At 32.5% G+C, this 12,592-nt stretch overlaps 1 long non-coding RNA gene across 2 annotated transcripts; it reads right to left on the bottom strand.

Moving 5' to 3' along the window:
• Positions 1-3,654: 3,654 nt before the first annotated feature.
• Positions 3,655-7,572, bottom strand: LOC115963264. 2 transcript variants are annotated; one of them, XR_004085775.1, is made up of 4 exons: positions 6,280-7,572; positions 6,091-6,189; positions 4,936-5,036; positions 3,655-4,319 (listed from the first exon to the last, which is right to left on the bottom strand). It is a non-coding gene; the product is annotated as an uncharacterized LOC115963264 (long non-coding RNA). The 2 variants fall into 2 exon arrangements; XR_004085774.1 differs by having other exon boundaries at positions 3,655-4,296.
• Between the last annotated feature and the right edge of the window lie 5,020 nt (positions 7,573-12,592).

The following is a 12,592-nucleotide window of genomic DNA, read 5'->3' as shown; positions in this document are numbered from 1 at the left end:
CTAACGTTTTTAAAACCTCTGGTATAGGTCATTTCAATATTATAAAAATAAGCCCTATACTAGCATTTTTAAAACACTATAATAGGTCCTGCCTATACCAGCAGTTTCAAAACCGCCACTACAGGGTAACCAATGAAATAGACAATACCCTATTCCAATGGTTTAAAAAACGCTAGTATAGGTTGTTTTTTTTTTTTTTTTTTAGGCACCTATAATAAACCTGTAATACATATTTTCCAAGCACTTGTAATGTAATAAAAATACAATACCAAATACCAAATACAACACCACTTTAAACCAACGAACCAAATATATTTCATTACACCATATCAATAAATATATACCAAATAATACATCCCAAATGTCTAGAATGTTATGCACAAAATAATACATCCCAAATGTTTAGAATTTTATGAACAAAATAATACATTCCAACTGTGTAGAATGTTATGCACAAAAGAATACATTTCAATTGTCTAGAATGTTATAATAAAGTTTCCAACTACGACACACACACACACACATATATATATATATATCAAAGTTTGAAACTTTATTATAAATATCAAAATGTCAAATTAGCTACTCCAAAATAAGGCCCACTCCTATCAAAATAAATAAATATATAAATAAGGCCCACAATCTACGTCATCATTGCCTAATGCCTATCATCGGATGATAAGCGTTGATCATTGGGAGAATGGACATCCGCAACCGAATCATCATCACCATCCTACAAATTAATAAACGCACAATGAATTAGATTATTTAACAACGTTAGTAACTGAATGACACAATATCACTAGTCTATTACCAATTGAACACATTATATAACTACATGGATAACATGGCAAATTCAAGTTAGTCTTCATATAGGTCATTGGTTCTTCCTTGTGTCTCTATCTTAAATTAAATAGGTATTTTTGTAATTGAAAAATGTAGCAAATCATAATTACTAATTATTACTAGATTCATGATATTATCTTATGTCACAAAACACATAATTTAACTTGTCAAAGGTATATTCAATAAATAAATATAACATTAAAAGGTTTGTCAAAGGTAGAAAATAGGGATCCGTTGGGATAGTTGAAATAAGGTAACTCTTAAACTACACCACCCACCTTGTTAATCTGAGATCGAGTGGCTTTGTAAAAAGGTTAGGATGCTAGTTAGTAACAGAGATGAACTTATAAACTATGTTTTTCACATAATCTTAGATTGATACTACCTATGGTTTTCCAAAGCATTTGGAAACAAGCACTATATCTTAGAGTGCAGATTGCGAGTGATACCTATCCATGGCAACACAAATATGGGTGGTATTGTTGATACCTAAGAATTAATTTTTTTTCTTATATTACATAATTAAAAAAAATGATTTATCAAATTTAATTAGTTAAAGATCAAATTCAATCAATTACTTTGCTCTCATACTAGTAGAGAAGGTAATAAACTTGCCCATGGTCTAGCTAGGCATTTTCTTAATATCTTAGATTATGCTGTTTAGATGGAGAATATTCCATCTATTTTTTTATTACATACTTCAGTTAATAAAGTCTTTTCTTCTCAATAAAGTCTTCAGCTTTTCTTCTAAAAAAAAATACTAAAGATGAGCTTTTATAAAGTTAAGGTATCATAATTAATATATTACTTTATTTTATATACCCATTTTTTTCATCTCAAAAAAAAAAAAAAAAAAAAGTAACTAAATTAGTTAAGGTATATAAAAAAAATTAAAGTCATGACCACCGTGATTAACATGTAGAGTCCTCCCTGTCCTAATACATAAGAATTAATTTTTTTTTTCATATATTACATAATTAAAAAAATAATTTATCAAATTTAATTAGTAAAAGATCAAATTCAATCAATTACTTCACTCTCATACAAGGAGAGAAGGTAATAAACTTGCCCATGGTCTAGCTAGGCATTTTCTTAATATCTCGGATTATGTTGTTTAGATAGAGGATGTTCCATTCATTTTTTATTCCATACTTCAGTTAATATAGCTGTTTCTTCTCAATAAAGTCTTTAGGTTTTCTTTAAAAAAAAAATACTAAAAATGAGCTTTTATAAAGTTAAGGTATCGTAATTAGTATATTACTTTATTTTATATACCCATTTATTTCATTTCAAAAAAAAAAAAGTGAGTAAATAAATTAGTTAAATCAAAAACTTAAAAAAGGTGAACATGTCATAATGATAATTATTAGTATATTTGTAGACAAGCAAAATTTGAAGAAAATAGACTTCGCAGGCCGAGTGAATTTGGGCTAGAACAAGCACAAAGGACCCGCAGGTCAACAGAAGAAGCCCTTGGACAAAATGGCCCACAACTAGGAGCTATGGGCCCAACAGTAAAGAAAAGAGGGAAAGCCCCAAAAAAGTGAGGCAACAGCCCAAGAATGGGTGCAGCCCGGAAAGGAAACCTTAATCAAGGAGCAGAAGGCCCAAGAATGGGCTCAAGACCTAAAAGGCTAAAACACCCAAAAGAAGTGGTGATGGAACGGCCTCATTCCGCCCCAGTGGGACTAAGTCCAGATCCCAGAATCCTATACAAATACTTTCCGATAGCCCACACTCAGGTCCTTTATTTGGAATTGGGTTCAGCAATGAATTTTGGTTTTCAACCCATTTAGTCTTCCACACCCCCCCCCCCCTTTTTTTTCTGGGCTCAACCCATTTACTTAGTTCAAAACAATTTCGAATTGTACGTGTTAAGAAAGCAAAATTGTGTGCAATTGTACATTAAATGAACATAATTGGCCTATAACGTTTTGGAAGGAATATTGAAAATACAATCAAAATCTGAAGTATGAAATGAAAAGAACATAATCTAATCTAACATTTTCTCAATAGGGTAGTCAGCTGAAATTTGCATTTGCAGAACAACAGCACAGTGGTGAACCAAAATTTGCATTTTCATTTTCTATCCACCCACTTTTCAACCCAACCAAACAAACTCAGTCCAGTTATTAATGAAATTGAAGAAATTGTCCCATGGCTAGGCTCAAGTACAGGTCCATAGAGAAAGATTAAGGATTGCATAGAAGGAGAATCTGGCATGATGAAAAAATTTTAATCAAACTAAATTTTGGTCAAGAAACTAAAGTAGATGTTAATCAAATGAAATCAATAATTGATAACTTTAGTTTTGCTAGGCATATTTTGATTCCCTGCTATGGGTAAATCAAGTGGACTCAGCTTTGGTTGTAAAATGACATTGATGTAGAAGTAACGGCCCAAAACTGACATTTCATCCATCTTCTAGTATTCAAGGTTCATGAATCATGATCGATTAGCCACTAAAAATTGTCATAGCATGACATTTCAGCAACAAGCAATTGAGCATATCAATGTCGATTTTGATATTAGATTGAAAATGAAAGAATTCAAAACAATTGCCGTCACATTTTAAGTATTATTGTTCAATAGCCTCTTACACATATATAATCATTTTACAAACTGATCAATATAAAGAATTCAATATATATATATATATATATATATATATATAGTGTCGTCACAAAAAACTAATTACATAAGATTCCAAATTGGTGGACCTTGTGGAACTAGTAGTTATGCCAGTAGAAAATTCGTATCTGAACAAGGACTTACTAGCCTAGGATTTAGTGGCAATAGATTCACGTGGTCAAACTTTAGCTGGGGAAAATGAAAACATAACATTACGGGAAAAAAAAAATTATGACCAATGGACCAAAGGTTGGAAGAAAGGTAAAGTTACAAATTGGTCTAGTCCTCATGAGATTCTTGGTTTTCCCCAACCAACTCTTCACCCAAATTTGTTCATATCAACCAGATTATCAGCAGTCATAAATTAATTCCACTTCAAACTTAAACAAACAATTCACCAACATGCCAAGAGTCTAGTAGCTCAACTAGCACTTTTTTTTAATTAAGAAAAGGTAACGAATTTTATTATAGGATTATACATACATCCATGACTTTACTGATACTGTTACTTCAACAAAGTTTTATGCTGGTATGGTTAGAGACTAGTGGCCCCTCACAAGCTTGATATCCCATCTCCAGCTAAATCATTCCTAACGTAAAGGGAACAAGGAAGCAGACTTTTTAACAAAGCTTGGATACACTTAGGGATTGCCTTTTGTTATGCATAGCTCTCCTCCAGTTAGGGCCAATTGCCTTGAATTCGTCGAATTCATACTCAAAGTTGCCCCCATTCCAGCTTCCTCCTTGTACGTCTGCTAGCAATTATAATAAATTGTTCCTCTAGCTGGAAACAATAGACATTGTCTCAATTGCATTTTCCTGCACATGATAACAATATAATCCTGTGACAAAGCAAGGAAGAAAGAGAAAAGGTTAGTTTTGGGAAAACAGAATAGAGGAATGATGAAATATGAGTATATAAGTATGATATTCGGTTTTAAAAGCATGTTCAAAACAATCTTGAGAAGATCCAAATAGAGTCCTCAATGTCCAAAGCTCCTTTCATCCGTGATTAATGGCACCAAAGACAGTGAGAGGCCACTACAGGGCATGGTTGGTCATTAACTGTCTAGTGTTGCCCAAAAAAGATATCATCCAAGCACTTCGAAGGCAAGTTACTACTAATCTGCTCTGTTAAAAGAAAAAAAGATAGCGAAGCATGCATCGCATCTAGCCTTTTCTAAATCATTATGGAAGTCATCAGAATGTATGAACACCGTGGTGGCTTAAACCACTTATATCAGTACTGATCATAAAATCCCAACAATCCCTTCTCTTCAAGTTCAGGAGCTTAGTCTCCTCGAATTGACTAAGTAGTCTAAGTTATCTTTCAATTATCTTGGCTCATATCAAAAACCTTAATAGAATATTGTATTTTTAAATTTCCTAATAGACATAGGTACAAATGATTTTTAGTGAAATGCTTATGAGGACAACCAACAAGTAAAAAGACTTGACTATAGATGTCCACCGCATGATCCAATAAGCTGTTGAAGTCATTTGATAGAAGCAACTATTCCATAAGCACAGGAAAATCCATGGCCTCACCTATTGGTTTGCTGGAAGTGTTGTCATGTATAATATACTGATCAAAACATGTAAATAATGTACAATATGGTTCAAGTTGACTGATAACTAGATATTTCTGAGGGAGAGAGAGAAAACTCAAGACAACAAAATCAACATGGTTTTATTGCAATCTTCAAGAAATCTAATTACAAGCAATATGGCATATCTAAAGTCATAACTTGATCTCAGAAAAAAATGTAATCAGGGTCTAGCTCAATTTGAGTTGAATCTCAAGATTATGGGGTACAGTAAATTGGAATTTAAGTTCATGCACAATTCTAATCAGGACAAACTAAATAAATAAATGTCATTGATTACTTCTCAACATTGAAAATTAACTTAAAAAATCATTTATGATATTAACAAAATATAATGGACTTTAAAATTCCAGGTTCATTTAATGATAATGTTAAAAGCCACAGTCATACATTCAGCATTTCTTCCTATAAGTTACACATACACCTAAGGGTGAATGTGATACAATAAAATGACTTTTGAAATATGTACAAAGAAAGAGCCCTAATTATTAAAAAACTGACAAGTCAAAAATTTATTCTGAAGACAATGCAATAATAAGAAGTAGACCAGAATTTTTAAATACAAAACAACATTAATGGAATTGATTGAAACAAAAATTTGAAGGTCTACAAATGCTATGCAGCAAAATATGATGCACCACATGGAAATAGAAGTTTCCACCAAAAATGAAGGGATATCTCTATGATATAACTAGATATTTGGAAATAGCAGTTTATTAGAAAGTGGTGTTAGAGAAAAAAGAAAAGAAAAAAACAAGGACATGTGAGAGAACACACGATTTATTGTGATGTTACAAGGGCATTCTTGGACCACTTTGTGCCAAAGTACATGAACACTAATTGGGAAATGAAGGATAACCAGCGTTTGTAAATTGTATATGCCCAACAAATTTAGCTAATAGTATGGGAAATTGGAAGTAGAAAAAAGAAGAACAAAGGAACATTGATAGGTTTTGTTGGAAGAGAGAAATCAAAAGAGAAGTAGACGAGAAATGAGGGAACTCACAAATTTCGATGACATAATTGCAATGGAATCAATTTAGAATTCCCTCTATTGTGATTCTTGGACTATCAACAATATTCCACCAATGGGCCACTCCCACTACTTACATATCCATTTCAAAGCAAACAGTAAGAAAAAAAACATCTAGCTGTTCAGAACTCCTAGGATTCACATCGCTATAAGGTCTCTTACCTCAATCACTCTGGCAAACTTTCATTCAACACCACATGGAAAGGGATCTCACTTCTTGCTTTGTTGGTAGGTAGTAGCAGTTCTTGTAACTGAACTTCAGTTTTTGAAGAGATGAAAAGTTTCCCCAACACATCTGGAAAGGCTCTAACATCATCACAAATTTAATGCCTCCAACAAAGGACATATAGGTGCCAAAGTTGGCCCAACAACTTAGATCACCAAAGAAGGTTAGACTCCTGGATTGTGGTATGTGAGGTATCCTTGGGATTTGAAAAGAATTCTCTGATACATCAGAAATTACTTTTGGCTCTTATATGTCAAATTGTCAAGTGTTACCTGTGGGTTACAAATATTGATACAATGACATCAACACTTGAAAACTACATCTATCAGAATATCAAGATGGAAAATATAATAAGTAACAGGTTCAAAGGATTTGTAGGAAAACTAGAAAAGTGAGAGGGAAGAGAGGATAATTACCACAAATGACATACTTATTGGATTGAATTTATAATTCATATATTAGACAAGAGGAGAAGATCTGAGTAAACTTACTAACTCTTATAAACTTCCCCTAGCTTAGGAGTATATTAAAAATCCATAATGTAATTAATTGTTCTCCAGCTGAACACAATAGATACGCCATCCCTAGTATTTGCACGTTGAGGCAACATATTGAACTCATTAAATAGAAAATAACCAAACACAAAAAGATTTAGGGAAACTGAAGAGAGAAAAAAATGGGAGCAATTACGAAAATATTCTTAGGTCGATATAAACTATAAAGTAAGCTATAAGAGAAGAAGAGAGGATGAGCTAGGAGAAAACTTACTGGACATCTGTCTTAACAATGAATATGATCTTCAAATTGCTTGTTTAATGCATTCATTGATGCAAAATTTTGGATTATGGCAAATCTTGGACCTCTCTGCACTGCTCCCCTTTGCACATTTTTCCTTTAATTAGGGGCAATGACAAATAAGTTCTTCTAATAAAGTGAGGCATTGCATGGCTCGTGTGCCGTGGGAAGATACATTTAGATCTTGCAATTGTGAAGACTCTATAGTTGAACAGTTGAAAGGTCCTAAACATTCAGGAAAAGTTTCCATTCCATCAAATTCCTCTAATTCAGAAACTAGAAGTGGCTAGCTCTTATACCTTAAGAATTGCCAAGCGTGACCTGTGGATTAGAAATTTTGATATATTGTCCAATGATGCAATGACATCAACACTTCAAAAATACATATTTAAGAATATCAAGATAGAAAAGATGCAATGATGTCTAAACTAATTACAAACTCACCTTTTTTTAATTTTTTTTTATAAGCAAAATTACAAACTTACCTTATAATTGTGCAGGTCTTGGAATTTGTTATTAGTATTGGAAGAAGAAATTTTTCTGAGCCATACTTTATTTTCAGCAATATCATATTCTTTGTTCCCCCTGTCTTGGGATTGGTCAAGAAGTGCAAGTAATGGTGGTTATTGATAAAGGGGTGCATTAAGGCTGACAAATTAATGCCCAAATAACAACATGATTAAGTTCATGGTAGTTAGTGATTCTTAATTTTCAATTTCATTTTAGCTTAAGTTTTGTTAACTTCTAAGAATGAGCTAACAACTATAAATAAAATGCTAGGATTTTAAAATGCAACTAAAAAGTTAGATTTCTAGTAAATTGAGGAATTATAGGATAAGTTGTCCCACCATGCCCCCCCCCCCCCCCCCCCCCCCCCCCCCCCCACACCCACCAAAAAAAAAAAGAAGAAAAAACTGATTATTAGTTGACATCCTAGAATAATATAATATTTGCAAATTTTAAAATATCAATCACTTGCATAGTATAACTTTTTCCAGCACATTTAAGCAAGCATTGCATTAAATATGGAAAACAATACAATTCTCAAGCATTATGTTATGTCAGTGGAAGGGGGGATAAGCCTTCACAAGCAAGAGTTGAAGTACTTGAACTTAAAAATGCATTAGTTGAAGTACTTCAAAACTCTCCCAATTAAAAGAAACAAGTAACAAATAACCCTACAGACACATCATGCCCAAATTTTGTGAATAAGCTGAAGAATTGGTATTTGAAAAGTAAGATTTGGAGAACGGAAAAAGTAAGAAGTCTGTCTTACATGGACATACTATTGGCTTTCTATGACATCACATAAAATTCAGTTGTTACCAGTTGAATGATCCAGCTATCTATTGGTAATGGACACTCTTGGACCTCCAAAATGGGTGAGGCAATGTGTGGGAGCAGATGGATCAGCTTTCTGCAATCATAAGTACGGTATGCAATTTTTGAAGAAAATCATCAGTCTTTGTCAAGAGCAGAAGATTAGGGCCATCAGTAACAGATAAAGTAATTTTAACTGCTGAACAGAATTTTAACAGCAATAAACAAAGTGTTATACTATGCAATAATGATTCTGAATAACCATCTCATATGAAAACAATGCAGCAGCTCACATACCCGACAAGCATAAAAGACTCAGGAGTTCATCATTTTAGATGCAAGTTTCCAGGTATTAATATCCAAATGATTTGGTGAATTCATTCTACTAAGGTAAATCACCGGTCCAAACAATGCACTAAAACATTCGAAATATGAAAATGGGAAAAACATTAAGCAGAAAAAATTCCAAAAGCAAATATCACACCACAATCGAGAAAAAGATTAATCATTTCCCCCCTTAACGTGAAAAAATCCTACACTTTTTATGTGTAAGGAACTTTTACATGATCTTGAAATCTAAATCTCTCCATTTACTTCGTTGGATTTTAAAATTTTCAAAATGGATAAGCTTAATGTATGCAATATTGATTGGCAATGATTGAATGGTTATATAAAGAACAAAAGACATAATTTGATTCACGAAAAAGTAGTGGCAACACATTATTAATTTAAAATAGCAAAAACAGTGAAAAAAATGAGGTTGATGATGGCATGCCAAGTATACCTTCATGCCTAAATTGTAAAGGGTAGTACCTTATAATGAAATGGTCTCAAATGTTGGAAAATGAGCAAAAGATTTCACGAAGGCTTTCCTCAATTGACTGAAAAGCTACTACTAACACAAATCATGTATAAATAATTTCCTAGAAGGCTTTCCTCAGTTGACTGAGAAGCTACTACCAACACCAATCATGCAAAAATAATTTCCTAAAAATATAACAGATTATCAATTTTTATTTTTTTCTATTGCTAAGTAACAGGTTCGAAAATGTTGTTGGAACAAAGGGGGAAGGAGGGGACAATTGAAATGAATAATACACTTATTGGATTGAATCAATATTTTATATACTAGAAAACATTAGAAAAATGAGAAAACTTACCAACTAAAACATCTGTTGGCTTGGGAGGGGATTAAAACATCATAATATTTAATTCTTCATCCGGCTGAACACAACAGAATTGCTGTCCCTAGTGCCTGCAAATCAAGGCAACATATTTAACTAATTGAATAATATTTTAGGTCTATTAGTAATGCGGATCCAGGTGTTATTAATTCTGCTAAATAAGGATGGGAACCTGAGAGTAATTTGAGGTTCATTTTGGAGAAAGTATTGAAGTAGAGCAAAGTATTTAGTCTTGGAACAATTATGCTAGAAAAACTGATCTCCCTTTCTTTACTCAGTAATACAAAACTTTTGTTTTTTCTTTTATTTCTAATAAATTTCATGAGGATTAATGGACTTAATAAGGAGGTTTCATAGTCATTTATTCAAGGTGTCAAAGTGTGGCAAATATGTAATTCACTATCTCATTTCTTTCTTCTTTCATTTTTTATTTTTATTTTTAAGTTTGTTGTTATCTATATTTATTTGCTTTTGGATTCTGAATAATTTACAAAGAAACCTCGCAGGTGATACAAGTAGTAAAGCTACAGTGACCCAGGCCTAAGTCTGATAGCAAAAGGCGTAGAAAACCATAGAAAACCCAACATGCAATTTCAATCACTTCAGCTGCTGCTAATGGTGTGTCATCTTCAACCACCACACACAAAAAGCAGCACAGATAATTGTTACAAGTTTGAGCATCAAAATCTGATTAAGAGTACTGGCCCTTATAATGAAAAAGCATTCAGTTTGACAATTCAGTTTGAATCTGAGTTTGACAATCAATTTGAATCTAAGTTTCTTAAGTACAAAAGGACTGGGAAAGCTAAGGAAAAAATTTGCAAGTCTATTTTGTTGCCATGAAAATTTTACATTTATTATTTTATTACTCTTTGATTTAAGATTATTGTGGTAAATATGTTAAAAGTTATGTTATAGAAAGAACAGTTTGAGTTGTTACCAGAAGCCCATTGTGAATATTTATAATTCATTACCCTCAATTTCTACTATAAAATAAAAAGAAGAAAAAGAGTAAATTCCAAATCAAATTATCCAAATGATTGACAGAATTTGCTGTTATTAGGCAACAGTGACACAAAGGCATTTGTAATTTTTCTGACTAATGGCAAATAAATGACTAGCAATTACTTTGTTATATCCATGTCAGCAACTAAAAGAGTCACAGCAAAGGGCATTTCACACTGTTCAGGCTGAGGCCGCTGAGCTATAATAACACCAAAAGCACAGAATGACTTTCATGTCAAAGAGTATCAAACCAAAATTTAGTGATTTGACTGCACTCAACATAACTCTATACATTGTAGATATGCACATTGGCTACAGATATTGTGACACTACAAATATATATAAACTGAATTTGGTTTTGTAAATCACCATTTATGAAGTAAATTATGTATCAATATCCCAAATGGTAAGAGAAAGCAAACCTAAAGTTCCTTTGCAACAGTTGTCATCAACTTAATTATTTTCCCAGATGCGAACTTTCTGCCAGCTTCTTGAGTTAGTCTTCAAAATCTTTGCAATGTGGGTACCTTCAAAAGGTAAAAACCATATATAGATATATAAGAACCGTCAACACCTTTAGTGCTGTCTGAAATTTTTTAAGTTAAAATTTGCTTGTACTACTAGAACTGGGGATCACATAATTTCATTAACAGTGAACAGTAAAACTGACCTTCAGCCACCCAATGTGAAAAGAAAATCAGCAAGACCTTCACCCACCCAATTTCTCATTCTTATGCAACTGAACTCTATTTTTCCACAATAATCGCCTGTTTGGAAGTTTTGAGAGGAAGGAGAGTAGAGGGGAGTAGAGGGGAGGAGAGTAGAGGGGAATGATTCCCCTCCACCTTGTTTGGATGTTTTTAAAATTAGTAAGGGGGAAGAAAGTAATTAGTCTTTCCCCTTGTTTGGATGTTTTAAAAATTAGGATGGAGAGGAGAAGAAATGATTAAAATAGACAAATTTACCCCTATTTGAAAATGAACTTGCAACATTGATTTATGATTAATTTGTTAGTATATTTTTTTTTTTGATAATTTTTTTTATGTGAATTAAATAATCAACATTAGTATATGATTAAATATTTTTTCTACTTTTTTATTATATTAAAAAAAAAAACCATCTTTAATTGATAATAATTAAAATAAGAAAAAAAATGTTTGGTTTGTTTGTTTACTGAAAAAATCAACAAAATATTGAATTTTGACTATTTCAATAATCACAGCCATCCCACCAAGTTGAATATTACGGCAAGGGCTTACAATGACATTGAAGCATAAGAGTTTTGGTTAATAAAAAATATCTATTCTTTATTTTTAGAATCAATTGAATGGTATCTCAAATAAGAAAAATCTGAAATAATAAGCTTTGAAATTACTTTTAACTGTACTATCTGGACCACACAACCAAGAATAAAATGCAATCATATCTTATATTCTTATGGAATAAATAAATTGTTATCCATTTATTCCCCTGTGTTTTCATAGTGTCTCAAACCATCACTCTTCCTTTTAGTATACACACAATACACAACATAAATAACTGAAAATCCAATAGTGCTAATGCTAATATAACTGCTATTAACGTAAGAAAAAGAGCACATTGGTGGGCTCTTAAAGCCTCACTGTAGAAGCCTAGAGGGCAAGAGCTTGCGGTGATGTGATCCTCCTCCTTAGGCGCTCAGCAATAATGAAGGCAAGCTCAAGAGATTGTGAGCATTGGCAGTACAGCCAATTTTTGAATCAAAGGCCTCATATGACATTGTGTCATGCCTGACAACTAAGAAGCGAAAAGCATAAAAATGAATGTAAGCAGACAAAGTTTTCAAGCCACTGAAAAAAGGACAATGTTACAATGAGCTATGACCATTTTTTTTTTTATAAAATGCAAACAAAAACATTGAATTAACAAAAACACTGTTACAATGAGCTATGACAATGTAAGCAGA

Source organism: Quercus lobata, chromosome 10 (genome assembly GCF_001633185.2).
Source record: "Quercus lobata isolate SW786 chromosome 10, ValleyOak3.0 Primary Assembly, whole genome shotgun sequence".
Classification (NCBI taxonomy): Eukaryota; Viridiplantae; Streptophyta; class Magnoliopsida; order Fagales; family Fagaceae; genus Quercus; species Quercus lobata.
Note: the sequence above shows the minus strand (reverse complement) of the source record. Positions and strands in the feature narration are given on the sequence as shown.